The sequence below is a fragment of the Phodopus roborovskii genome, unplaced genomic scaffold (genome assembly GCF_943737965.1).
Source record: "Phodopus roborovskii unplaced genomic scaffold, PHOROB, whole genome shotgun sequence".
In the NCBI taxonomy this organism is placed as follows: domain Eukaryota; kingdom Metazoa; phylum Chordata; class Mammalia; order Rodentia; family Cricetidae; genus Phodopus; species Phodopus roborovskii.
In genome coordinates, this window is record NW_026126567.1 from 1,172,801 (window position 1) to 1,199,883 (window position 27,083).

Sequence of the window (27,083 nt, forward strand, 5' to 3'; positions counted from 1 at the left end):
TGGCCCGGTTCAGTCTGGATCCTTCCAGATGCCTCTGGCTGTTTTCTCCCTCTTATCTACAATGAACCTCCTCCTCCTCCACCATACCTCATTTTTTCCATTTAACCTTACTGTGTAGTTGAGGATAACCTTGCACTCCTGACCCTCCTGACTCTCCCTCCCAAGTAAGAGGATTAAAGTGTGCCCTGCTCCTGAAGAACCTCTTGAAATGCAGTGTGAGGGCCTGTGTCCCTCTGACGCCCAGACACCCCCAGCACTTTTCTGCCCCACAGCTTAGTGGCAACCTTTCCCTACTGTGGGGTGTTTGCATTCAGGGTCCGACAGCTCATACATTCCTTTTTTAATCTATGAACTGCATGCTGGGTATAGGCTGGGTGTCAGGGACTGGGGGATAATGGGTTGACCGGAGCCCACCTTTTTCAGCCTCCAGTTGGTCTAGGGCAGGTGGACAGAAAAGGGTGAGAGGCCAGGAGTGGACTGATGGGTGTCGGCCCTCAGAGGGAGGTAGGAACGGAATGGAGGTCTGTTCAGTAGCTACTAAGCAGAGCTCTGGGGTGGACACCCTTTTTCCTCTGGTCCTTTCCTTCTTCAGATTGCTCTTTAAATCCCCAGAACACTCACTCTTCTTTATCTCCTCTACCTTTTGACTCAGTGACCATTGGGCTTCCTACAGCTTTGCCCATTCTGGGGGCTGCAGGCCTCAGCCACAGGCTGGGACTGGCTTGTTTGGCTGCTGCCGCTTCTCATTGTGAGCCTCTGTTATTCTTGTTGAATGGGTGAATGAATGAAGGAGTCCAGGAACCACTAGCAATCCATGCAAAGACACTGGGGAGGTTGGGGGAGCTGGGATGCTGCCTTTGGGTCTTGTGTCCATTTGTGAATTGAGAATATCTGACTCCCCTGGGGATGCCCAGAGGCACCATTGAGCCTGAAGACAGGAGAGAACATCTTGGGTAATGCTGGTCTTCTCATAATCAGGCCACAATCAAATCTGAGTCTGAGCTGTCGTTTTGTTTGTTTGTTTGTTTTTTGTTTTGTTTGTGTGTGTGTGTGTGTGTGTGTGTGTGTGTGTGTGTGTGTGTGTGTGTGTATGAGAGAGAGAACACACAACCACTAGAGTCAATCCTCAGCTTCCGTCTTGTTTGAGACAGGGCCTCTTCATTGTTTATCTCTGATATATCAGGCTGACTGGGAAGTCTCTTTTTTCTCCTCACCCATCTTGATTGATGCAAGAATGTTGGGGTTGCAGAAGCTGCATGACACGGGTTCTGGGCATCTGAAATAGGGTTTTTCTTGCTTTATCTATCCACCTTTCTGAGACAGGCTCTCATGTTGCATAGTCTGACCTCACCATGTAGTTGAGGGTGAGCCTGAATTTGTAACCCTCCTGCTTTTACCTTTCATGTTGGAGTCATAGGTTTCTGCCACCACACCTAGTGTTATGCAGTGCTAGGGACCCACCTAGGGCTCCAGACTCCATCCACACAAGGCAAGCATCTCCTAGCTGAACTACCCACTCATTCTTCCCATCATCTTTTGAGGAAAGATCTTACTATTCAGATTAGGTTGGCCTCAAACATGCTGAGAGCAAAGAAAACCAGGCTGGCCTCCTCCTCCCGCTTCTCAAGTGCTGGGAGTATAAGCATGTGCTACACCAGGCCTGGCTCTTAAGCTTTTATTTTTTTTAATTACATTTATTCAGGGCAGTGGTGGTACATGTGTTTAATCCCAGCACTTGGGACGCAGAGGCAGGCAGACCTCAGTGAGTTCAAGGCCAACTTGGTAAACAAAGAAAGTGCCAGGACTGTTACACAGAGAAACTCTGTTGAAATAAAAAAGAAAAAAATTTTTTTTGCTTGTTTGAACACACACACACACACACACACACACACACACACAGAGGACAGAGCACAACTTTCAGGAGTCAGTTTTCTTCTTCCACCATGTGGGTCCCAGAAATCAAAAACTTCAGTTGTCAGGCTTGGCGGGTAGTGCCTTTACCCACTCACTGAGCCGCATCACCAGCCCTCAGCTTTCTGTTTGCTGAGTGCTAAGGAAGGCAGGACTTACTATGAGCTCCAGTGGCCTGAGAAGGCTGCTTGGAGGATGCACAGGCCAGGCTGGCCCAAGGAAAGCAAGGGCCAGAGAATCTTGAGCGTGAAGGTGGGGGGGGGGGGGCGGAGGGAGAAGCCAGCCTCAAGGGATGGGGCGGCTGCTCCTAAGAGATGGGTGCCTGGCTGAGGGCAGTGGCCCGGAAGGGAGGTGCACTCTGGAGACTTGTTGATGCCAGTCGCTGGGGCGGTCCCAAGCATAGCCTGCCTTCACCCTTGGTTCTTAGAGCTGTGCCAGGTGCCTCACCCTGCCACCTGTCGTGGGTGGCTGGCTCCCTGCCCCTTCTCTGGGTCACCCTGGTCATTTGGTTCATGGCTGTGGCTCTTCCCTCGCCCCTGCTCTTCTAGACAAGTGGCCTAGATATGTGGTGCTGCAGCCCCTCCCTCCCCCACGGGCCGGGGAGCTGCTTGCAAGAGAAAGAAGACATGGGTTCCGGTCCCTGCTCAGCCACTTGCTCACTGTGTGAGTCCCCCTCCCCCCACCTCCCCGGGGGATGCTAACCGTACTTAGCACAGGATTGCCCTGTGCACGAGGCAGCACGTGCTATTTTGTTTTCAGACTGTCTTAGCCCCCCCGATTCACGATCCGACTGTCTTAGCGCCCCCCCCCCCCATTCACGATCCTCCAGCTCCTGCTTCTGCCTCTGAGTACTAGGCTGACAGGCCTGTGCCACCACGCCTGGTTTGTGAGGAGACTTTGGTCATACAGGGCGTGAACTGTTTGTTTGGCTTTTGGTTTCTCTGTGTAGCCATGCCTGTCCTGGAACTCAGTCTGTAGACCAGGCTGGCCTCAAGCTCACCAGGATCCACCTGCTTCTGCCTTCTGAGTGCTGGGATTAAAGGCATGCACCACCTGAGCTCTTAACCCTCCTCCTCCTGTCTCCACAGGGGTTACAGTTATACGGCACTGTGCCTATCATTCGATGTTGCCATCATTTGTCTTTTCACTGTGTAGCCCAGGCTAGCCTCAAACTTGGATGGGTCCTTTTAAGCGTCCTTTTCAAGTACTAGGATTACAGACAAGCACTGTCTGTCATTCCTGGTTTATCCTAGGGACCTTCCTATGCTGATGCTGTCCCGAACTGCCCTGTGCCTCAGTGGGTCCTTCACAATCATTTCCCTGTGTCCTCACCACAGAGCCAGCTGGGGCTATGGGGACAGATCCTCTTCACAGACAAGGACACAGGCTTTGGGGTAAGGACTCACCTGCTATTCAGAGACAGCCCCAGAACTTTGAGTTTCCAAGAAGAGGTCCTTACACGGGAAGCCATGTGAAGTGTCCATATGACCTGGGTCACCCCAGAAATTGTGTGACTCTACCCCATGTGGCCCTTGGAAGGGTCAATTCTGGAACCTAAAGTTCTGTTGTGGATATGTGCCCAAGTCTGAGACTACTTGTTTTGTCTGTGTAATAATAAAAATAGCCCTGGCTGTCCTGGAACTCGCTTTGTAGACCGAGCTGTCCTCAAACTCACAGATATCTGCTTGCATTTGCCTCCTGAGCGCTGGGATTAAAGGTGTGTGCCACCACCAGCTTGGAACTTTTTAAGGCTCCTCATTGCCCAGACCCTTGGATTGATGACCTGCAAGATTTCAGGTTTCCTTGTGGGAGACTAGGGGTCTTCGCCTTGCTGGAGAGAGATCTGGGCTGGGATCTCACTCAGTCTCCTCCTCGAGAGTTTCCCTACTCTGTGGGGCTCCTCCCATCCACATCATTCCGGGTGGGGTTTACAGCAGTGGGGGGGGGGCTTCCCCAAGGTACATAACTAGAAGGGCACTTAAACACAGCTAGCTGGAGAGGGGGTCAGGGCACTCTGAACACAGGCTATTAGCCCCAGAGCAGGGGAGGGGGAGTGGCTCAAAACAGTTACTCAGAATCGTTGCCATTTCAATAAGCACGCTAGTCAAGACAATGCAGAACCGGAAAATAGGAAATTTTAAAGTGTTCATTGTTGTCTCTTTTTATTCTAGACTGGGCATGGTGGTGCATGTCTACTATGATCTTGACACTCTGGAAGCAGGGGCTGGAATATCAGGAATCCAATAGCATCCTGGGTTACATGGTAAACTTGAGGCCATTCTGGGCTACAAGAAGTCCTGTCTCAAAACAAACAAAAGCAAAACAATTGTATCAGCAGAGGTGATTACCCAGGGACTATCACTTGGGACACAGAACAGCCTTCCTCTTTGGAGTCACATGCAGGCTGCATTCCCTCCCTCCCCCCCCCCCCCCCCCCCCAGCAAACTTGACTTAGAATTGAAGAGATCTGGCAAGGTAGGAAGGTAACCCAATTAATAAATGGGTGTATGGGTGTGTTTGTTGCTACTGTTGTTATTATTGTTGTTGTTGTTGTTTTGTTTTGTTGTTTTTTTTCGTGACAGAGTCTCAATGTGTGGCCCAGACCGGCCTCCTACTCTTAATCCTACAGCCTCAGCCTCAAGCCTCCAGGTGCCAGGATTACAGGCGTGCACCTCCACACCCAGTTCTGTGTTGAATTTTAATCATATTACAATCTGAGGCAATCCCAGTTTACACAGAGTTTCAAGGCACAACACCTCCCACCCTTCACAGGAATCCACAAGTCCAAGGTTATCATTTATCAATCTGACATTTCAAGAGAGCCATGAGCACTCCCAGAAGAGTTCAAAGCTGGGTTCAGAGGGTAGGAGGACAATCAGCCATATGAAGAGTCAAAGAAGGCTCCAGGGAAGGAGAGGTGTAACAGACCCTCAGGAGTGTGTCCTAGATGCACACAGGGGTCTGTATTTCCCAACAGTCCTCCATGTACCGGAGCCCAGCTCAGGATGAGGGCAAGGTCTAAGGATGGGTGTATGCAAGAGTGGCAAGGGGAGGAATCAGACATAGAACACTTCTTAGTTGCATTCTGGGAGAGAAGGACAGAGAAGAAACACATCCCCTGTAGAGATACAGGCTCAAGGAAGACCACCAGCTCATACCGTCTCAGGGTAGCCTACCATGCACTGATGTAAGGTCGGGTGCAGACATCCACCCTGAAAGAGCCATCATTTTCTCATGTGTAAGGCACAGGGATGGGCAGGAAGGAAGGGTTCCTACCAACAAAGAGAATCCTCCCTCCCTTCATCTGCCATCTTGCTTACCCGACACCTAAGGAAGATATGTCCCTAGGGGTGAGTCTTGGCCATGTCATCCACTGTACAGTGGCAGGAGCAAACCCTTAAGCCCCAATTTCCTTGTCTCAGGACACACACACACACACACACACACACACACACACAGAGCCAAAAATGAAAGGAATGCAGCTGGCCTCCACAGGTGAGACCGGGTGACATCCAAGCAGCAATGGAGCCATTGAGGCACCCCAGGCTCCTAAGCAGCTGGGAGGTCAGAACGCTTTACTAACAAGGACTCAGGATTTGCTAAATAATTTGTGGTACCCTTGTTTAAAACAACAAACAAACAAACTGTTGAGCATCTGGGGATCAGTAGGTAAGAGTGTGTGCTGCTCTTTCAGAGGGCCAGAGGGAGTTCAACTCCCAGCACCTACATTGGGTGGGTAGTTAACAGTTGCTTATTAACTGTGGCAGAATCAGAAACTTGTCCTTTCAACTAGGCTGGAAGACTGGGGAGCTCTGGAGATCAACTTGTCTTCTTTCCAGTGCTGGGGTTTCAGCCTGTGTAGCTGTGTCAGACTTTTAAAAATATGTAAATATTTTTAATATACATATCTTAAATACATATATAATATATGGATATTATATATATCCATATATATGGATATTATATATATATATATATATTTAGAATTGAACCCAAGTCCTATGGAAGAGCTGCCTCTGAGCCGTTTCTCTAGCCCTATGTGTCAGGCTTTTTCAAATGTCAGTACTAGGGATTCAAATTCAGGTCCTCACGCTTGCAGAGCAAGCGCTCCTATCAGGTAAGCCATCTCCCTAGTCCCTCTCTAGCCTTTTATCTGACATTTTCACCTAGTTTTATAGAACTAGACTCCTGAGCTATTTCCAACCTCAGGCATAGACACTGCCTTCCAGATTCCACTTAATCAATCACTGATTTCCTCTTTGTAGCTCTCTTCTTCAGAGTCTTGCCATGGAGCCCAGGGTGGTATAGGACTTGTGGCAATCCTCCTGCCCAAGTGCTAGGATCATAGGCATGTAGCGCCACACACCTAGCTTACGCATGTACTTTTATGCACGCACTTATTTACTCTTGGAGAGATGTTTACTGAGGGTTGGCAGGGTGGCTCAGCCAGTGGAGAAGTATTTACTGAGTGCCTACAGCAGCTCAGCTCTTCTGCTGAGCTCACAGCAGTGATTGCTAATGTCCATACATCTATGTGTGCTTCCCACACCACTGTGGCGTCTGTAGGGAGGGGAGCTCCCGGCTCTATGTCGTGGAGTCCAGTGTGGCTCGAGGACACTGCTCCCATACACTGCTTATCTGCTTGCTGGTGGATGAAGGTGAAAAAAGACCAATAAATATCATCAGTTAGTAGTGAATAATTAAACATGTTCCAAGCTGGTCCTTGGTACTTGGTCCTATACTGCCTTTTTCAAAGGCATCTCTCTCTCTCTTTCTCTCTCTCTAAGCTTCATGTGGTGGTACCCACCAGGAGAATAAGATCATCCTTGGATACAGGGGAGTTTCAGGCCAGCCTGGGCTAATGAGACCCTGCTTCAAACAACAATAAAATGAAAGATATCTTTTAAAAAGCCGGTGTAGCAGTGTCTGCCAGCAATCCCACCACGTGGAAAGTGAAGGCAGGAGGGTCAGGAGTTCAAGGTTATTCTTAGCGAGGCGGTGAATTGCAGGCTAGCCTTCGGTGCATGAAACTCTGCTTCAAACAAGTAAAAGTTCTTATTTTATTATTTTATTTGCTCCTCAGTGACAACAGAGAACTATATTTTAAAGAAGAGGATTATTACTTTATTTGTGTGTCTGTGTGCACGTGCCTGAGAAGGCCAGAGGTGTTGGATCATCCTGGAACTGTAGCTACAGACAGATAGCTGTGATCCACTGACGGGGTTGCTGGGAACCAAACTCGAGTCTTCTGCAAGGGTGGGATGCACTCAAAATTGCTGAGCCCTCTCTCCGGTCCTCATAACCACGAACTATGTCTTATTGGCGTGTTCCTTCCCAGATGAGGACTCATTAGAATACATGGTCACACAGCTGAAACACTGCTCACATGGAAACGCAAGTGAAAAATCACCCAGGGAGGGGCAGTGAGTGGCTGCTGAGCCTGTTCTTTGAGACCCTCAAAGGGCTAGAAAGCTGGTCCACTGGCAAAAGCACACCGTACTGTTCTCGAAGAGGATCTAGCAACTCCATGTCAGCAACTCCAGCCCCAGCTCTTGCAGACTCTGTGGCACCCACACTCACAGGCACACACCCACTCACAGAGATACACATACGCACGTGATTTTTTTTAAACCCTCAAAAAACAGCCAAATAACCAAGTAACAAACATAACGAAATGTCAACAGGGGAGGCTTGCCCTCAGTGAACGTCACCCACGAGTCACACACAGGTATGCACCATCACAGACTGAATACACTGTGTAACAAGCACCCGGGAGCCAGAAGCACTAGCAGGCCCTGGACCCAGCATCCTCCCTCAAGCTTAGACACTGTCCTGACTCCTAAAATCCAGTTATACACATCTAGCAACTCTATAAGCATGAAACAGAGGTGTTTGGTTCTTTTTCCTAAGACAGGATTTCTCTGTGTAGCCCTGGCTGTCCTGGAATTCTCTGTGTAGACCTGGCTGGTTTTGAACTCACAGAGATCCCCCTACCTCTGCCTCCCAAGTGCCGGGATCGTGTGCCACTATTTCTCCAGCTAAGATAAAGACCTAACTTTCTTTCCCCCGAGACAGAGTCTCATGTTGTCATAGCTAGCCTGGAACTCTCAATGACACACAGACCTTCTAAGTGCTGGGAAAACAGAAGGAGAGCATTGTACCCAATTTGTTTTTGAAGGCAAGTAGCATGCAAACTGACCTGGTACTCACTAAATAGTCCAAGTTGGCTTTGAACTTCTGGGAATCCAGACTGATTCCCGATGATTAGTACCTAGCTCTGGTCTGACTTCTTTTGCTCAAAGTCGTTTGTTAAGAATCATCCATATTTGCTGGGTGGTGATAGTGAACACCTTTAATCCCAGCACTTGGGAAGTTGAGGCAGGCAGATCTCTTTGAGTTCGAGGCCAGCCTGGTGGGCCTACAAAATGAGTTCCAGGACAGCCAAGGCTGTTACACAGAGAAACCTTGTTTTGAAAAAAAAAAAAAAAAAGTCACCCATATTCATTTTATGTAGTTGTAATTTAAAAAAAAAAGTATTTATTTTTATTTTGTGTGCATCAGAGTTTTGCCTGCATGTATGCCTGTGTGAGAATGTCAGATCTTGGAGTTACAGACAGTTGGTAGCTTTCATGTGGGTGCTGGGAATGGAACCCAGGTCCTCTGGAAGAGTAGTAAGTGTTGAGCCATCTCTCCAGCCCCTGTAATTGTGAATTATTCATTGTCAATCCAATGAATGGATATGTCACAATTTTATCATCACAGGACAGTTTCCAGTTTGAGACCATTCTAAACTTCGCTGCTAAGTAGAAGTACCGGTCACTGAGTCCTTTAAAGTAGATTTCCAGGATGGGCATTGTGTGGTGACACTCAGAAGGCAGAGGCAAGCAGATCTCTGTGAGTTTGAGGTTAACCTGGTCTACATAGTGAATTCAAGGCCATCTAGGGCTACATAGCGAAACCCTATCTCAAAAACAACCAACCAATTAAACAAACAAACAAATAAAAAAACCAAATAAAAACGCAGATGTCCCCTTGGTGGTTGGTCTTACCAGAGCAGCGTACAAGCCTTGTAGTTGCTCCCTTTCTTGCCAACACTTGGCATGGTCAGTCAGATTTTCCCATTTTAGCTGTTCTGAATGAGCAGGACATGTTCTAAATCCTCCCAAGTTTCTCAGATACATCTTAGGACCGATTTCTGGTTTACAGATGAGGACACCAGAGCCCTGAGAGGTGCAGTAATTCGTTCAAAGCCACTTAAACCTTGGCATGGACTTAGGGCTGGAGTGCCAGCAGGGCTGTCTGTCGTCTGACATCATCCATCATTTCTTGCATCTGTCCAGCTCCCTTCCGGACGTGGTCTTGTGTGGCTTCTCAGCACCGGGGAGAGATGGGCTCTGTGGCCCAGGTTTGGGTACTCTGGGCATGCATGGCTCACATCCTACCCAACTCTCAACTCTCCAGAGGGCTCAGGGCTTGAAGGGACCTTCAAAGTGCCGCAGAAAGGTGAGAAGCCCAGAGAGGGCCACGGTTGCTTGCGAAGGATGGGGAAGTTACAAACCATCAGCTTGCTCTCGGGAGGGGTGCAGCTCTGTTGGCGGAAGGTGAGCGCAGCGTGCCCCACAGCCACGGGCCCCGAAGAAGAGCCCCAGGGTGTCTAGCAGGAAAGCCAGGCGAGGGCGGGCGGAACCCATCAACCACCTCCAGAGCCCACCGCCAGGCCCTGGGCGGGGCGCGGCCCGCGCAAGGGGCGGGGCCGCAGGCAGCTGCCGACCAATGGTCGCACGCGGCGCAGGCCCCGCCCCCGGTCCCTGCTGCATAGTCATGAGGCGCGGGCCGGCGGCGCTGCGTCAGCGGAAGCGGCGCGCAGCGGCTGTTTCCGACCCGATAAAGCGGCGTTGTCCCCGCGCGCTGGCCGCAGCCTCGCAGCGCTCCCCCAGTGCCCGAGTCGCCGAGTGACGGACGGACCCGCCCGCCCGCCCGCCCGCCCGGCCGGCCGCCGCCGAGGGCGCAGCCGCCGCCCGGACGCCCCGCCGCCGCCGCCCCGGTGCGCCCGGGGCCCCGCAGCCCAGCCTCCAGCCAGCCCCGCCAGCCCCGCGGCCCCGGCCGGAGCAGACAGGTGAGCGGCCGCACCTGCCGCCCCGCCCCCCTCCGCGCGGCCCGGGCCTCGAACCGGCGGCCCGACCCACCCCGCGTCTTCCCCACCCCCACGCCCGGCCGCCGCAGCCCGCACCTGCCCTTGCTCGTCCGCATCTTCGGCCCCGCGGGCCGCGGTGAACGCCTCCTCCCGGCGCACCGGCCCGGGGTCGCCCCCGGCGCGGGGCGCGCACCCTCCTCCGCCCCCAGCCAGCCCTTTGCTAACTTGCTTGCTGGGAGTTCACCGCCCCGAGTCCTCTCCCCTCCACCCCACACCCCGAGCCACACCGCTCTCTATCCTCGTCGTCCCCCCCCCTCCACTCCCCACTACGTACATCAACTTGCCTCGCTGACCTTTTGCGGCCTTTATTTCCGCGAAGCCCACCTCGCCCCTGGAGAAGACGGGGGGGGGCGCTGCGCCCCAGGTGCAGACAGAGCCTCGCCTTTGCAGAAGCTCCCGTCCCTCACCCCACCCCAGCCAGACCCGTCTTCCTCAAGTCCCTTGAGCTTAACCCATTCCTCTCCCAAGGTGTGCTGCGCTAGATGGGCGCCCCGAGAGTACACTCCTGCGGAGTATGTGCAAGGTGGGGAGCACAGCCTGCTGGTTAGTTATTCCTAACAATTTTAGAAGTTGAAACGGCCGTGGGTGGGAAGAGGCGCTAGGTCTCCTGAGGAGTCTGGGTTTTTGTTTTTTGTTTTGTTTTGTTTTTTTTTTTTTTTTGCTTTCCCAGTGGGATACTGATGGAGTGTGTCTTTAACTTCTGCCTCAGTCTCTCCTTTTGGTACCCTAGCTGACTACACACTGGGATTTGCAGGTCCTTGTTACTACTGGGGTGTTTAAAGAAGGTGAGCGATTGAAGCAATCGTTTCTAGTAGTCGTCTAGACCCAGAAACTCAGAGAGTGGGCACGGTACACCTGGGTCGCCCCCCCTGCAGGGAGAAGTGTGTTCCCACACTCCCTGCAGCTGGCTCTGCTGCCTCCTGACAGGTAGGGTGTGGTGGAAGTCCTTCCACAGTTATTTTTTTTTTTTCCTTGTTGTAAGAAAGCATTCGTTAACAAGCTGGAGGGGTGCCTTACTGATTAATGGCTGGTCACTGGAACTGGGAACCTCCCGCCCGCCTTATGTGAACGCCCACCCCCAGTTTGCCGCTTCCATCTGAACCCTGCATGAGAAGAGCGAGTTGATTAAGGCTTTGCAGAAGCTGCTGAGAGGAGGAGGAGAGGCAGTGACCGTGGCCTGAAGCTGTGTGGGCTCCAGGTGGAGAGAGACCCCAACATAATGAGGAAATGCAGTGCTTTGGGGGAGAGGTTGGGGAAATAGGTCATTTGTAAATGCTACACGTCAGTAACATTCATGCTGATTGTGTGTGTGTGTGTGTGTGTGTGTGTGTGTGTGTGTGTGTGTGTGTGTGTGTGTGTGACTGCTGCTGAAAAGTTCCTTTGGAAGGTTTGGAATACCTGTCAGTATAAATGGGGGTGATTTATCTGGGAGACCGCCTGGGACTGGAGGGAGGCTGCCCAGGGCCAGCACCCAGTGCTGTGGAGGACTCGCTGGCTTCCCTTGCAGAGATGCTGTGCGCTGCGGCAGCTTTGCCCCTTGTCTCAGTAGGTCGTGAAAGCAGATCAGAGATTGGACTGGGTGATCTCCAAGGTAGCTTGCTTTTAACGCCCTCCAACTTTGCTTATTGGAGAGGAGGGAGCGGGGAAGGGCTGAGGGCGCTGTACACCGGCTCCTTCTCTGTCTGCCCTGCAGGGCTGCAGGGGAGGAGAGGGCTGTTATGCTGCAGCCTCTTGTGCAGTACAGGAGCACCGGAAGGTATTTGAGCCGGTGTTTAGGAAGGGTTGAAAGGATGTGTTGGGGTCCTATGTCCTTTCACTGTTTGGAGGGCTGGTGCCCCAGCTTTGTGTAGCCAGCAAGGGGTGGTTTGTGACAGCGTTGCGGCCGGCCATTGACTAACAGCCAGCGACTGGTGATCTTTGTAGGTGGCAGACAACCCCAAATTGCTAGTGCCCTCCTGGGGAACACCCCTGGCAGAACCATGTCTATAATTTTTGGAGCCAGAATGTGCTAGAAGCTGTGTTCTTGTTAAGAGTGGGTAAAGATGCTTCTCCCGTGGTTCCCTAGATTTTTTTTTTTTTTAAATCATAATGCAATTATGTCAACAAGGGTGCCCTTAGTGATATGCCATTTGGCGATTCGACTGCAGGCCCGGTAACAAATGTTCCTTGGTGTCCAGCGAAGGTTCAGTAGTGGGGACAACTTCATGCATGAAGAGCCATCGTGGGGGAAGACCCCCGTAATCTACAGAGTCTGCAGAAGGCTCAGTTGAAGCACCTCCCCCACCAGCTTCCAGACAAGCTCCTCTTGTTTGCATTAGTGTAACTGCTCCACCAAAGTCAATGAACAAGGGTCTTTTTAAATGGGAACTTTCAAAATATGCCTCTGGCGCCCCCCCCCCCCACTATCAAGTTCTGAGCCCTGTGATACTCATTTCAGAGAAACTTGAGGCCTCTTCCATGCTGGTGGAAAGAACAGCCCTGTTCCCAGTCTCATTCCAAGCACCTTTTATACCTTTTATGTGAAGGCTGGAGTGAGTGTGCTGGTGCTGGGGCTTGTTATTGTTTGTGTGTGTTTGGGACTTTTTTCTTTTTTAAAGACTGGGTCTAGTCGCTGAGACTAGCCTTGAACTCCTGATACTCCTTGCCTCTACCTCCCAGGTGCCTGCTCCCGACAGGTGCTGGAATTACAGCCAAGTACCACCATGCCCGGCTCTGTGAGGCAGTTTTAAAAACCTGTAGCATTAGGAAGACCGATGTAGCAGAATTGAAAGTTCAAGTCTAGTCTGGCATACATAGGGAGACCCCTCTGTTTTAATTTTTAAAATGTATTTTTGTTTTTATTGTTTTAAGTAACATGTATGTGTGCATCTTTGTGTGGGTATATACATGAGTGTGTAGGTACCTGCAGAGGCTAGAGGTGTTAACCCTCCATCACCCCGGAGCTGGAGTTTCAGATAGTTGTAAATTGTCTGACATGGATGGTAAGAATCAAACTTGGGTTCCTCCGGAAGAGCAATATGTGGTCTTAACCACTGAGTCATCTTTCTAGCCTGGGGCCCTATTTAAAAAGAAAGAGAGAGAGAAAGATGAGCTGGCAGACTCAGCTGGCATAGCCCACTAATGTTTGCTTGTTTATCACTGTCAGGTTCCTCTTGTTCCTTTACAAGGGTCCACTCTGTTCCCAGGTGGCTCCTTGAGATCAGTGGCCAGCCTTGTGCCTTCCTTGGAGGGTGTGGGTGTTAGTGCCTCAATGTCAGGCAGGCATTATGGAGTGGCTGAGTGTGTATATCAACAGTGATGGAGTTGCTGGGCTCTGGAGAGCTGTGGGGAAGGGCACAAAATCAGAGCCCGGAGAGAGAATGGCCCCAAGTTCTTGTAGCTCAGCAGCTGCTTGGGTGTGGTTGTTGTTTTTCTTTATAATTTTTATGTGTATGGATGTTTTGCCTGCATGTATATATCTGTACTATGTGTGTGCCTGGTGTCCAAAGAGGTCAGAAGAGGATCTCCTGGGGCTAGAGTTACAAAGGGCTCTGAGCCACTATGTGGTAGCTGGGAATCGAACCCAGATCCCCTGCAAGAGTGACAAGTGCTCTAACCACTTAGCTATTTTGTAGTTGTTGCTTTTTTGAGACAGCATCTCAGGTAGCTCTTGCTTGCCTTGAATTCACTATGAGCCAAGGATAACCTTGAACTTCTGATCCTTTTCCTTCTACCCTTCAACTTTTGGGATTCCCAGCATAAGCTGCCATGCCTGGCTTGGGGTTCTTTTTAAAAGGGGCTAAGGTTCTCATTCATTATCTTGCACGTCCTTATTTTGTGCTAGGTGAAGCCTCCAAACACAGGTCTGAGGGTGCCAGCCTGCCCATGTAGAACCCAGAACCCTCACTTTCCCTGGGATCTGCTTTACCTTTTTCTTTCTTTTTTTTTTTTTTTTTTTTTCAAGACAAGAGTTTCTCTGTGAATCCCTGTCTTGGAACTCACTGTGTAGACCAGGATGGTCTCGAACTCAAGAGATCCATCTACCTGGGATTTAAGGCATGCACCAACATTCCCTAGCTGCTTTACTTTACCTTAAGATTGGCTTTCTTGCCTTTTCAGGCCTAGGAGACAATGTGCAGAGCAGGCCTCCCTGTCTTTAGCGGAACCCCCACATCTGTGGAAGGGTTTGCCCTGCTGGGAGGTTGAGTAGGACAGGGTGCGAGCTAGTTTCCTGCTGTGCCGAGATCCTTCATGGCCAACAGGTCCTACATGACCAACTCCTGAATTTGCAGCCACATGACTTGGTTAGCCACCACATCCCCCCAAGGGAAACCTTGAGTAAGAGAAGCCACACTTTGAACTAGAAGATGAAGAGGCATTAAGGTGGGCATGCATTTGGTTCTGTGTGGTGGTCACTACTTTGTGTACAAGTCTTACTTACTGCATAATTTTAAGCAGTCACTTAGATGTTGTAAGCCAAAGTATAATAAATAGCTCTCTGTGCCAACAACTTAGTCATCATTTGAGGGATGTACAACCAATCAACAGAGTTTGACTTTTTGGTTTGGAGTAAGGAGAGAGTATTTTTCCATCAATTTTTGGAGGACAGGGATTGAATTCTGGGCCTCTGGTATGCTTTTCATTTTCACCACTGCACCTACACCACCCCTGCAGCTGTCCATCAGCTGTTTGTGTGTGGTGTATATATGTGTGTTCACATGTGTGTGTGCAAGGCCGAACTCTACCTTTTGAATCAAGGGTCCCATACTGAACTTAGGAGCTAGCCGATGAGTTCCAGGCGTCCTCTTGCCTCTGCCTCTCCACTCTGTCTAGTGCTGGGGTAAAAGGTGTGCACTACCATGCAACTGTGTAAACGTCGGCTTAGAGGACATAGGGTTAGGGTTTAGGGTTAGGGTTTGGTATTGGCTCTTTCTGACTTTCTTTATCTGCTGAGCAATCTCATTAGCCCTCCAACTATTTGCTTTTTTGTTTTTGAGGGAAGGGTTTGGCATCTGTACTGGAGGTAAAATCACTTGTATTAGACTAGGCTGGACAAGGAAGCCTACACTTATAATCCCAGTGCTCAAGAAGCTGAGACAGAATTGCCCAAAATTTGAGGTCAGCCTGAACCACATAATGAATTCTAGGCTAGCCCTGTGTAAGACCAACCCTTTCTCAAAACATCAGGGGGAAAAATAAGTATAAAGGCAGGAATGCTGGTATACACCTTTAATCCTAGTGCTCAGGATGCTGAGGCAGGAGGGTCAAAGCTGGGCATAGGAAAGACTAGCTGAATACCGGAAGGAACGTGTATCCTCGATTTTGAATAGCTTGAAAAGATGTCATCTGTAGTGTATTGCAGGCATTTAAAAGTAAAGTCCAGTGTCATACACTTTGGTGATGTCATTCCTCTCATCCGGTGCCCCTTAAAAGAACAAGAACAAATTGTTTTTCATAGTGTGAAAGTCACACTTCCATTATGGTTGTGATCCATTTCACTCCGTGAGATTTTACTAGAATGTAATTTACCTTTATATTGGAAATTTCTGTAATCTTTAAACTGTGTCAATTCAGTTCATAAAAGTGGTTTGTCTTTGTAATTATTGTCTACAGACATGGCCACAGAGCCACCACAATTCATCCTCAGGTCTGCTGAGAGCTTAAAGAAGGAATCAGGTCTCAGAGTGGAGTGGCTTAATGGTGGACCTTCAAGGTGCCTGTCTCAGGGAAAGAACTGTCTCTGGGAACTCTGCTGCTAGAACATTCTGTGACAACAGTCTTCTTCCCTTTTTCTTTTCTTTTCTTTTTTTTTTTTTAAAGACAGGTACACTACATCAGCCTGGCCCGGAACTTGTAGCAATCCTCTAAGTGCCAGGATTATAAGCATGAGCCATTACACTGTTTGACAGCCATCTTTTTGTCTAGGGGTGGAAGGAACATGAAGGTGACCTTGGGTGTGGCCTGCCAGGAGCTTTTCAGGCAATTAGCCTTAGATAACTTGTGGAGAGAGACTGTACCTGGGGATCCTGAGGATATTTTTGCTGGGGGCCCCACACGTTTACATGTTTCCTTTGTAGATGCACAGTGCCGCATGTCTGAGGGACAAAGCCCTTGTTTCATCAAGCCTGTCACTAGAGATGGTCTGTCTTGTGTCTCAGTATTGTGTTGCATGCATGCTCTCTAACTGCTCGGTGTTAAATGGCAGAAAGATGGGGAATTTCATAGGCCATTCATGGTTCACTTAGGGGTTTGCATTTTTATTTGGTTTGGTTAAAATGTAAGCCTGTGACATTATGCCTTGAGTTAAAATTTAATTTGCCAGAAAAAAGCAGCAGTAGGAAGACCAAGGTGGTTGAGCTTGGGGCTGCTTGGGGGCTCTTGCTTGGTAATCCAGTGTTCCCATTTGCTTTCCCTTCTGTGCCCTAGGCCTAAGGATTCTTGCTGGTCTCGGGTCAGAACTAGGGAAAATGATGAGAGGACTTGGACTGAGAGACTAGGGTGTTAGAAGATTGAGTCTCTTTCTGAGAACCCAGGATGGGCTACTGTGGAGCACTTGGCCATCCCCAGATGTTGCTAAGGCATGTAAATGTGATGGGTCATTTAGTAATTGAACAAATTACTCTAACCTTATGCTCAAAACAGAACACACAGTGGCTGGAGAGCTGCAAAACCAGGCATTGGGATAGTTTTGTGATCAGAGGGCCCTGTGTGCCTAGCAGTGGGCAGGAATGTTTGCTGCTGTAGGGATCCGTAGCATGGCCCAGCCTGGCTTTCTACATATCTCTGACCTCACTGCTGGTGTGGGTAGGAGCACATGAGAGCTGGGTGTGGAGGCTCTCATCTGTAATTCCACCATTGGGAGTTTGAGGTCAGCCTGGGCTACAGAGTAAGAGTAAAAACCCAGGGAAACCAAAGAGTCAGTGGAGAGTGCTTGAGCAAGGACATGACCATTTAGGGATGGGACCCTGTCCCCTTTGTTCCTGGGGTAAGAGAAGACAGCTGAAATCAAAGAGTGAAATTGGCAGAGATGGTGAGTGACCCAGAGTATGGAGCCTCATTGGCCTGTCCCCAGCACAGCTGCTTTTCAGTTCCCTTGGTATTTTGGACATCAGGATGGAGGGCAGGGTTTCCTGACTACTGAAGGGAAGAATAAAGGGTCTCCTGCCTCTAGAAATAACTTAACTACACTCTCCTGGGCTTCCCTCTAGCATGCAAATCTCCTCCAGTCAGGCAAGCCACAGGAATACTGGAATGACCCTTAGTGCTTTTCATATCACTTACGTAAAACCGTTTGCATCAATGCTTGGAATAGAGAAGCCCTCCCTCGCTGAGGCCCTGCACATCTCTGTGCAACACTCCCTTCTGCTGGATGGGGTCAGGTCATGGAGTCTGCCAGCCTATTCTGCCAGTGCTCAACACTATTTGAAGGCAGTTCCGACTTGGGGGAGAGCTTGAACAAGGAGGTCAGGTAGTAGGTCAAGCTGTCCTGTTTCCACTGTACACTCTGTGTAGCCTGTAATTAGCAGGGTGTGTGTGTGTGTGTGTGTGTGTGTGTGTGTGTGTGTGTGTGTGTGTGTGTGTGTTGGGGAGGATGTGTGGGATGGGGACCAACAATTGTGTCCTTAAGGCAGAGTGCAGGGAATTGCAAAGCTATTGAAAGCATTTCCACTCTCGTTGAATGAGTCATATGTAGCTAAAGTGATCTTAATTTGAAGAGGGTGGGGAGGGGCCTGCACCTTTACTCTTTAGTGGGTGCTTGTCCTGGGAGGGAGTACAAGGAGTGGCCAGCCCTGACTTTGTGGCCTTGGCCCAGAAATCGCAATTGCTTACAGCCTCAGCCTCTGCGTGATAACTATGAGCCCAAGGCGTATTTGTTCCTGTGGAGCAGGCACTTGACGAGTAGGAGTGACAGCCACTAACACATCATATTTTGATAGGAGTCAGAATATGAGAGTGAAATGGCTTGCCCAGAGCCCCATCACAGGTGGCCAAGCCTGGTGCCTACCCAGGGTATGTCAGGCTGCATGGCCCATGGTCTCAAGTAGATCACTAACTTAAAATGCTGTTTGTTTTCTGCCCAAGGAAATGTGAAAGTGCCATTCTCCCCTGTGTTCCAGCTCAAGGCTCTTCTGTGCTACCCATGCCAAGAGAGTGCGTGCTGCTAGAGGAGGCTCATCTTGGCTACTGGCTGCTCAGCTGCTGGTCCTATTAGGAGTGGGCAGGGAGGATCCCTGAGGGCAGGGGGACAGTGACTCACTGTCTCACCTGGTTCCCTACAGCTAGCTGTAAGGGTAAGCCACTACCGTCTGCTATCATTCCTTAGTACTGTTACATGGCCAGTGGCCTTGGTGAGCCTACCTTGGTGCCCAGTTCTGCCCCCTCATCATTCCCATCCTACCAGCTAGGCTGTGAGCTAGGCCAGGGATGGTACTGAGATCTCTTCTACTCTGATGATGCTTCAATGTCGCCAGACTTCTGAGCATGGTGAGCAGACAGATACCAAAACATGGAATGACCTCAACCTCTGACCTGGGCCACTTTTGGAAGATGTCCAGGCAGGTAGTACCTGGTCCAACCAGAAGGTTGTTTGTGAAATTTGTTATTAGTGTTCTCAGACCTAGAAAGGTGAACAACACGGTGAGATGGTGTCATCTCAGTGTGTTACCCAACACCTACAGCTATCTACATGTTTCTAGTCTGAACCCTTTGTTTTGTTTTGTTTTGTCTTGTCTTATCTCAACATATCTTGTTATGTAGCCAAGGCTGGCCTGGAACTCATCCTCTTTCCTCCTCAGTCTCCTAAGCTCTGGGACTGCTGGGATTCAGGCATGTGCCACCATGCCCTGAAAGGTTGGGCGGTTTGGGTTCTGGAGATGGAACCTAGGACTTTACATGCTAGGCAAACACCCAGCCATGGAGCCACATTCCCAGCCCTGTGCCTCTAATTAAAGTTTTGTTTTTGTTTTTGTTTTGACTGGACCTCCTGTAGCCGAGACTGTCAGCTTACTGTATAGCTGAGACTGACCTTTGAACTCCTGATCGTCCTGCCTCCATTTCCCAAGTACTGAGGTTATAGGAGTATGACCACCATACCTGTCTTGTTTTTCCAGTTTGAGTATCATTTTCTCCTAATACTCTCTGTGTGAAGGATACTGGAATGAGGTGATGCTTAAAACCAATCAAGTGCAGAACAAAATCAGGACAGGTTTTTGAAGTAGGTTGGCCTGTGGCAGTGTCACCAATAATTGAGGGACATGTGGAGGAGAAACAAGCTCTGCCCGCAGGTCTCCCCGGGTAGGAGCAGCTGTGGTGTGGATGGGTGGCATTGTCACCACTGTTATCAGCCTTCACTGACAGTTTGTGCCATCTCTGTGACCAGGGAAGCTGTGTCCTGATAAGTCTGCGGGGAGTGATGTTGGTTTGTGGTGTCAGGCCCAGATAGGGTTTTTGTGTGGGTCTGTGGGAGACTAGAAGACATCAGTAAAGACCATGGCTTCTACCTATATAGAATGACATAGGAAAACAGTTAAAAACAGTTGTAAGCAGAGAATATGGACTTCCCCATGATCTGCCCAGACCCTGGCCCACCCAGGGATTTGTTGGTGCCCATACAGTTCAGCTTTTACTTAGGGGTTTTAGACTTGTCGTCCTGCAGAGCTTTTCCTGAGGGCGGGCTGGGAGTCCTGTGCCCATCTGAGGTCCTTTTTGCCTGGTGTCCTGGTGCATTGGATCTTAGTGGTTCCAGGGAAGGCAGTTGTGATGCTTATATTTTGTACAACACTAGAAGGTGGATTGAAGAGTCCTGGACCCAGGGTCCCCCTTGGGAACTGAATTGTTTAGTATGCTGAAGTCAGTGGGACACCATGATCTTAGCAATATAGGCTAGGGTCTTAAAAACAACAGTTTACTTCCATGAGCTTGGAGGTTGGAGATTGAACAGCAGGGTGCTTTCAGACTATCTGCCTAGGGAAGGGGCAGTTGGTGCTTCAAAGAGATGCCTTGTGGCTGTAGCCTCATGGTAAAACACCTAACTTTTTCATGAAGATGAGAATTTCTCTCAGGTCTCTATCTACTCTGATGACCTCATCACCTCTCAGTCCCCGCTACTTTGGAGGTAGGGTTCCTGCATGTGACTGAAGGGTATGATAGAAACTCTCCTTTGGTTAGTTGTGGGTGACCTTAATCATCATAGAACCTGGCTGGCACAGCATGCCCTGATATAGTTCCGGTCTTGCTGTTGGATCCAGTTCCAGCAGGCCCAGTGTGCGCTGACTGCCTGAAGTTGTATGTTGTGTGGAAGCTGTGGTGGTCCTTGCCTGGGCGGGCATTCAGCTCCTGACTGTACTATAGAGTGTGCTGAGCTAGAAAGTGACTTTGGAGATACAAGATTAAAAACTCAGGGCTCTGGAGCCAGGAGTACTGTGTTATTTGTTCTGGGGGCCCAAGCCACCTTTTGGCTGCATTTGAGCAGCAGTTGCTGTTTTAGAAGGTGGAGTTGGCAAGGCCTCTGCTTGCTTCCAGTTGTTTTCATAGGTATGGGAAAGGCAGGGCCTGGTCCTCAGCTTTCTGGGTAGGGGGTGGGCAGGCCTGGGTGGTGGCCTAGTTAGTCCTGCCAAAAGGGGCTCCCCCTGCCTCATAACCAGGAGAGCAGACTGGATCCCAGACAGAAGTGTGGGGTCCTTGACCTTGGAAAGCCATCTTCTGTGTGGCATTTAGCACTAAGAGTTTGTTTCTGTCACGCGGGTTTGTTTTTATCCACCTCTTCTTGGAAACAACCCATTGGAAACAGTGTGGTGTGTCTGGGGTCATTTGCCCTGGGACTTGCAGTCTGTAGGCAGCTTGCCTGACCATCAGTGCCTACCAGGCAGCTCAGGAGGCAGGTGAGATGGCTTAGCTGAGCCTTCTGGATATCTGGGTGCCACGGTGCAGCTTCGTTATGTCCTTGGGCTCTGCCACAGGGTAGTGGGTGTAAAGACTGTGAATAGGATGTCTTTGGGTCACTGGCCAAGTCCTTGAAGTTTTGTGACATTACCCCAGCATAAAGGAAGCTGTGAGGAACTGTGCCCACATCTATATGTGGACCAGGGTCTGCCTTGGTCACCCGAGGGGAGAGTGGTGATCCTGGATATTCTGGACTATGCCTGGGGCTGGAGGTCTGTAGCAGTAGGACTTGATGCCTTCGTCCCAAACTGTGGGACTCTGGTCTGAGGGCTCACACCTGTCAAACAGGCATGATAAAACTGGGGAAGCCCAGGGTGTCCCTCAGCGGCTCAGGGTGAGCCTTCCCACTCTGCAACCTGCATTGCCTTCTGCAGTCCCCCACACCCATCCTTTTGCACCAGCCTTCATGCCCCATGTTGCCTAGCTCTGTTTGCCCTCTCCAGACTGTCCAGTCCCTTGTTTGCCAAAGTAGCAGAGACTGCTAAGCTTGCTTCCCTTTGGGGTTTGAGAGAAAGAGAGAGAGAGAGAGAGAGAGAGAGAGAGAGTGTGTGTGTGGTTCTGTAACCCAGACTTGTATAGACCATATAGCCTAGGCTGACCTCACACTCTTGTTTTCAAGAATAAGTATTTTTCATTATTTTTATCTCTCAGTAGTACTGGGTTTGAGACTGGGTGTTAGACAAATGCTGTAACACTAAACTGTGCCCCTAGCTTGACCGTGAACTCCTGCCCCTGCTAGGATTACAGCTGTGAACATCCTGCACAGTTGGGTTTGGTGTGTGTGCATAGGACATGAGGCTGTGTGCATGGGAGGAGACCACTGCTGTGGAAAGGCAGGCAGGCAGGTCCTGGTGATGCCAGGGAGTGTGGGGCCCTTGTGAGTAGAGGGAGGGGAAGAGAAGAGTTAATGGTAGGACTCAGCAAAGGAGTGCAGGGTGAGAGAGCAGCCTGCAGGGAGCTTCTACCCCTACCTAGGCCTTAGAGCACAGGGTAAAAGAAATTCAGAACCCTCAGAGGGGGGCTGGCTAGGGTTGGGCCTTCAACAGAGGGGTGCAGCTCACTGATGGTGACCCTGACTGGTCTGAAAGAGTGCTTGGCTATTCTCCCTTGGGATCCCTTAGCTTGGCCCTTGTGTGGTGAGTACCTCTGGCTGAGTTGATGAGTGCTTAGAGTCTTGGGAAGAAGCAAGAGGAGGCATCTGGCTTGGCCAGTGTAGCTGAGAAGGCAGGACTCGGAGGGGTGTGGTGGGTCTAGCTGCAGCTGTGACCTCTCTCTGGGATGTTTTCTATGAGCATGCTGTGAGACCCATCCCAGGGATAGTGTGAGCATTATTGGGCCCTAGTTTCTGCCAGCTGCATGCTAGGGTGGCCTCACAACCCCCTGCATTCCTAGCAGGCAGGTGCATGGGCTCCAAGATCCAAGCATGGCATAGATTATAAGCTTAGTTTGTGGAACCTGCAGGAAGGGGATGTGCTGGGCAGCTTGCTTAAGCCAAAGGGGGAGGGGACAGGATGGTTTATCTGGGTATGGGAATGTGTTGATTATGAAATGTGAAACCAGGGTTTTGCTGAGTCTGTTGCTAGCTCTGCCTTTCCTCCAGAGGGTCAGGCCTGGGTTTCTTCTCAAAACAGGGAGCTAAGGCCATGTACCAGGCCCCAGACAAGCAGGCTCACCTTCTCTTAGCAGGCAGAGCACTCAGCCTGACTGCACACTGGTGACTCTGACTCTCATGCTTGGTTTGACTGCACAGAGTGACAGGGTTACTTAGAGTTGTTTATACTCGTGTCTGTCCCTCAGGACTGCTTCTAGAAAACACAGTCTGACCTATGTTCTTGTGTACTACCAAGTGTGTTTGCTGAGCTCTAGAAGGATCTCAGCTTGATGACCTGGTCTGCTTCTTGGAGGAGGAGGGTAGGGCAGGCCTTAATATATATATTGCTTTTCCCCCAATTCCCTCCCCCCCCCCTCTCTCTTTTCTTGTTTTTGAGACAGGCTCTCACTATGTAACTCAGGCTGTCCTGGGACTCGTTGTTTAGACCATGCTGGCTTTGAACTCACAGAGATCTGCCTGCTTCTGCCAGGATCCTGAGTGCTAGAATTAAAGGTGTGCACCACCATGGCCAGGCTGTGTTGTCCTTTCCCCTGGCTATTCCTAAATTTGTAGATTCAAGTATCTTCTACCTCAACCTGGGAGAGGCTGGGGCCACAGGCATGTGCCACTGAACCTGCCTTCTCTGTTTTCCTTTTTGGAGAAGCCAAGTCCTATATGTAACAGGCAAGCGCTCTTGCGTTTGAGTTGCATCTCTAGCCCCTCTGTCCCTCCCTCCGTTTCTTACAAACCTAAATTGCTCAAGTAAATTCTAAAGGCAACAGCAGAAGGAGGACATATTTTAAAAAGTACAAAAGTGATGTCATAACCACATCACACCAGTTTTGAGGCCATGTGTTTGAGGCCGTGTGTCTGTCCTTGGCCCCCTGTCTCCAGCCTGGGCCATCTTTCTTTCTCTGCTACCGTTGAGTATTTCTTTTAGGATCCGGTGAGAGCTGTGCCTCTTGCTCACAACACAAATTGACATGGTTTTGTGTACATTTTAGTGGGTGGTCATGTATTTCCTAATGCCCACTTAGGGAAGACTGTTTGCCCTGTGTCTTGATAGGGTAAGCTGCTAGGCAGTATCTGGGTTCTGGGAATGGAGGCCACAGGGTCTGGTCATAATAAGAGCTATAGGAATTTGTGAATGTGTGACTGGCTGCCTGTGTGCTAGTGTTCATGTGCTCTGTCCCCATTAGAGATGAAGCTCGGGAGGGTTTCCCTTACAGCTTTTGTGTCTATCATCGTTGTGTTGATTGGATCAGTGACTATGGCCTTGTAGCGTGTCCATGCCAGGGACTCACCTGTCTGCACTCCTGTGGAATGGAACACCATGCGCAGTTACTGTTGACTGCTGTTGTGACAGCCTCTTTGTGAGAGTATTTAGGGGAGTTAAAATTAGCAGTGAGCACCATAAGGCTGCCACAAAGAACCAACAGTGTCACATTGAAAAATGTGGCTGAGATAAGGACTTGGCAGGGAAGGAGTGGAAAGTGGGATTTTCTTTCTCTTTCTTTTTTGTTGAAAGATTTATTGTGGTGCTTTGTCTTCATGCACACCAGAAGAGGGCATCAGATCTCATTACATATGGTTGTGAGCTACCACGTGGTTGCTGGGAACTGAACTCAGGCTCTCTAGGAGAGTAGTCAATGCTCTTCACTGCTGAGACATCTCTCTAACCCTTGGAAAGTGAAATTTTCAACTCTGGGCAGAGAAGGTAGGAGAATGGCCAGAAATTTGCAGCTTTTGGGACCCTTATTGTCAAGACCACGGAGGCCTAGAGGGGAGCCCTGGTAGAATTGCATTTGCCCGCCTAACCCCACAGCTAGATAGGCAGCACCAAGCTGCCTTTGGAGACATAGAAACTGCAGCCAGTCTTTAAGGATTCCTGTGCCCCCCCCCCCCAAGTCCCTTAGGGCAAATGGCATAGTGTTTGGTTCTTTAAAGATGACTTTAACCCCAACCTAGTATAAATGCTGTGCAAACAGACACTGTAGTGTATTGATTGTTTGGGAATCATGGCAAGAAAAATATCTGTTTCTCAGCTCACATGAAATTTTGTGATTACTTTCTAGCTACATTTGGTTGGTTCTATGGATGTAGAAGCCAGGGATATGGGCGGCAGGGATAGGGACTGTATCTATATGACAAATGTGTTGCTTCGTATCTGGTCTGATGCTATCCTGCTGTAGAAGGTAGCTTATATATCCTGTTGTGCTCTGTTCTATCACTGTTGCAATGCACATGTATAAATGGTAAGTACTACGTGTTGTATATTGAAGTAGGTATATCTTATTAGGCATTATATTTCTGTAATATGCTTTCACTTTCTCTTTTTATAAAGTTCTTGGGGACACCTGGCCATCAGGGCCCCAGTTCTGCAGTAGCTTATTTTGCGTTTCATAAGAGCTGTCAGCCCCTGGTTCCTGAGGACCATTGTGGGGTCAGTCTGTTCTATTAAGAGCCCCTGAGTCCTGGCCTGCTGATCTAAGGTGGTGTTTGCCTGCTGACCAAAAAGATGGCAGGGCACAGACGGCTTTGCCAACTGTGCGTGTTTCCAACTGGGCTGGAGGGCTAGAGTTGACCATGCTCTCCAGCATTGCTCACTGGCTTCTCTTGAAACCTTCTTGCAGGGGCCACAGCCATGGGGACCTCCAGAGTCTCTGGCATGTGGCCACTTAGTTCCTCTATGACAGGAAACCTACTCGCGCTCAGTGTGGCTCCTACAGATGTAGCATCTGGCTTCCTGGCAGGCAGGCAGGCAGGCCCAGGAGCACTCTACTCACAGCATTTATGAAGGTCACCTCTGCCATCACTCTGTCTCCTATTGGCAGGCTGTAGCATTCATTCAGCTCTGGTTTCTATGAAGAACCATGATTGAGATAATGTCACTTTATTGTATGTAGCTAAGGTCTTTGGTCAGTCTATGGTCCCTTCTTTTCGAGAAAGTCTCTTGCTATGTAGCCTAGGCTAATCTTGAATTCACAATCCTGCCTCAGCCTCCCTAGTGCTGAGATTATGGATATGTGTTACAATGCTCGGCTAACCTGTCTTCTCTGACAGAAGAAAAGTCTAGCACTTTTGATCACCTAGTTCCTGCCAACATCCCTCTGCCCTTTTTCTACACAGTGGCCTTTCTCAGAAGTGCCTGGGGCTCGCTCTTCCTCACCTCCTCAAGCCATCTCTGCTCTCGCCTCTGTGCCCAAGGCTTCCTGGAGCCATTTTCTTGAGGTTATCTATATACTTAGGCTCTAAGCCACAGTTTGCTAAGTTTGTACCCTGTTCCTTTAGACTACGCACCCATACTTTCTGTCTTTAATCCTGGGATGATTGGGACATACTTAACCTCCTCCCTGCATGCTCAGGGACTAGCACCTGTGGGCCACCAGTCAGATCTTACTGCAGCTTACACATCAACCTAGCGTCCTGTGTATGTGGTCCAGCTCCCTGTTGGCTTTACATGGGAGAGAATTCCCACAGAACACTGCCCCCCCCCCCTTACCCAGCAGTGGTACTGTGATAGGAAGCTGGCTGGGTGCCTTAGTAGCAGAACAAACTGTTCTGCCCCTACCATATCCCCAAACAACAGGTAGAGAGGACTGAGGCTGGGAACCAGCTTTGGACCCAAAGCAGCGCTGTGTGTAGACTCTGTAGGAGAGATAGCTGTGTGTAGACCTGCTGGGCCACCTGATAGATGGTAGGGTGAATAAGGGCTCCCCTCATAATAGCTCTGTTGTATCCCCTAAAAATGAACCTCTCTGGAGAAGCTGCTGTTGCTAGCAACAGTCCATTTTGTATCAACAGGGCCATCCTACTTTGTCCTTGGACTCGCCTTAGCTCAGAGTCTTATCCTCCTTTTCCCAGGTTTGGTCTTTTCTTTTCTCTCTCTCTTTTTCCTCTGTGTCTCTGGAAGTTTCATGTGCAGACTGAAGCGCTTTCTCTGCTTTGAGATGGTACCCACTCCTTCCTGCTTGGAAAGTACTTTGACAGATCCCTTAGTTTGCCCTAAATTTCTGTGTTCGGAAGAGACTATGGTGCAGGTGGCTGCCCAGCTGTGTAGGTCACCTTCCCTGAGTCAGGTGCTCTGTCTATCCAGCTCCCTATGACTGTTCGGATGTCTTCCCACACTGTGGAACTGTCTGTGTCCTGTGTGTACTGCAACTGCTTGCTGGCCGAGCTTACTGGCGTTTATAAACCTGGAGAGAGGGAGGACCTGGCTCCCTCAATGCCCTTTTCCATCTCATATCACCTGTCCTTTCTCACACATTTCCAGACTCACTTATCTCGCTCTGGCCTTGCTCCTGGAGAATGCAGCCCGTCAGGCCTCACCATCCATTCCCTCTTTCCTCTTATGGATGCTTGAGGCCTTGAAGGTTTTCCTCCCTTGGCCCTAGACTGGCTGTGATGCACACTAGGCACCAATCCATTGCAGCCGCCTCAGCCTGCCCCTTCTTTCTCTCTGGGGAC

The 27,083-nt window shown here is 49.9% G+C and overlaps 2 protein-coding genes across 2 annotated transcripts in view; one reads left to right on the top strand and one right to left on the bottom strand.

Moving 5' to 3' along the window:
- Positions 1 to 27,083, bottom strand: part of Psca (prostate stem cell antigen) — a 1,185,392-nt gene that overhangs the window by 963,301 nt on the left and 195,008 nt on the right. The window lies entirely within an intron of this gene.
- Positions 9,881 to 27,083, top strand: part of Slc45a4 (solute carrier family 45 member 4) — a 64,062-nt gene continuing 46,859 nt past the window's right edge. The window contains exon 1 of the mRNA XM_051202686.1: positions 9,881 to 10,027. The gene's annotated coding sequence lies outside the window, so the exon portion shown is untranslated. The remainder of the gene's footprint in view (positions 10,028 to 27,083) is intronic.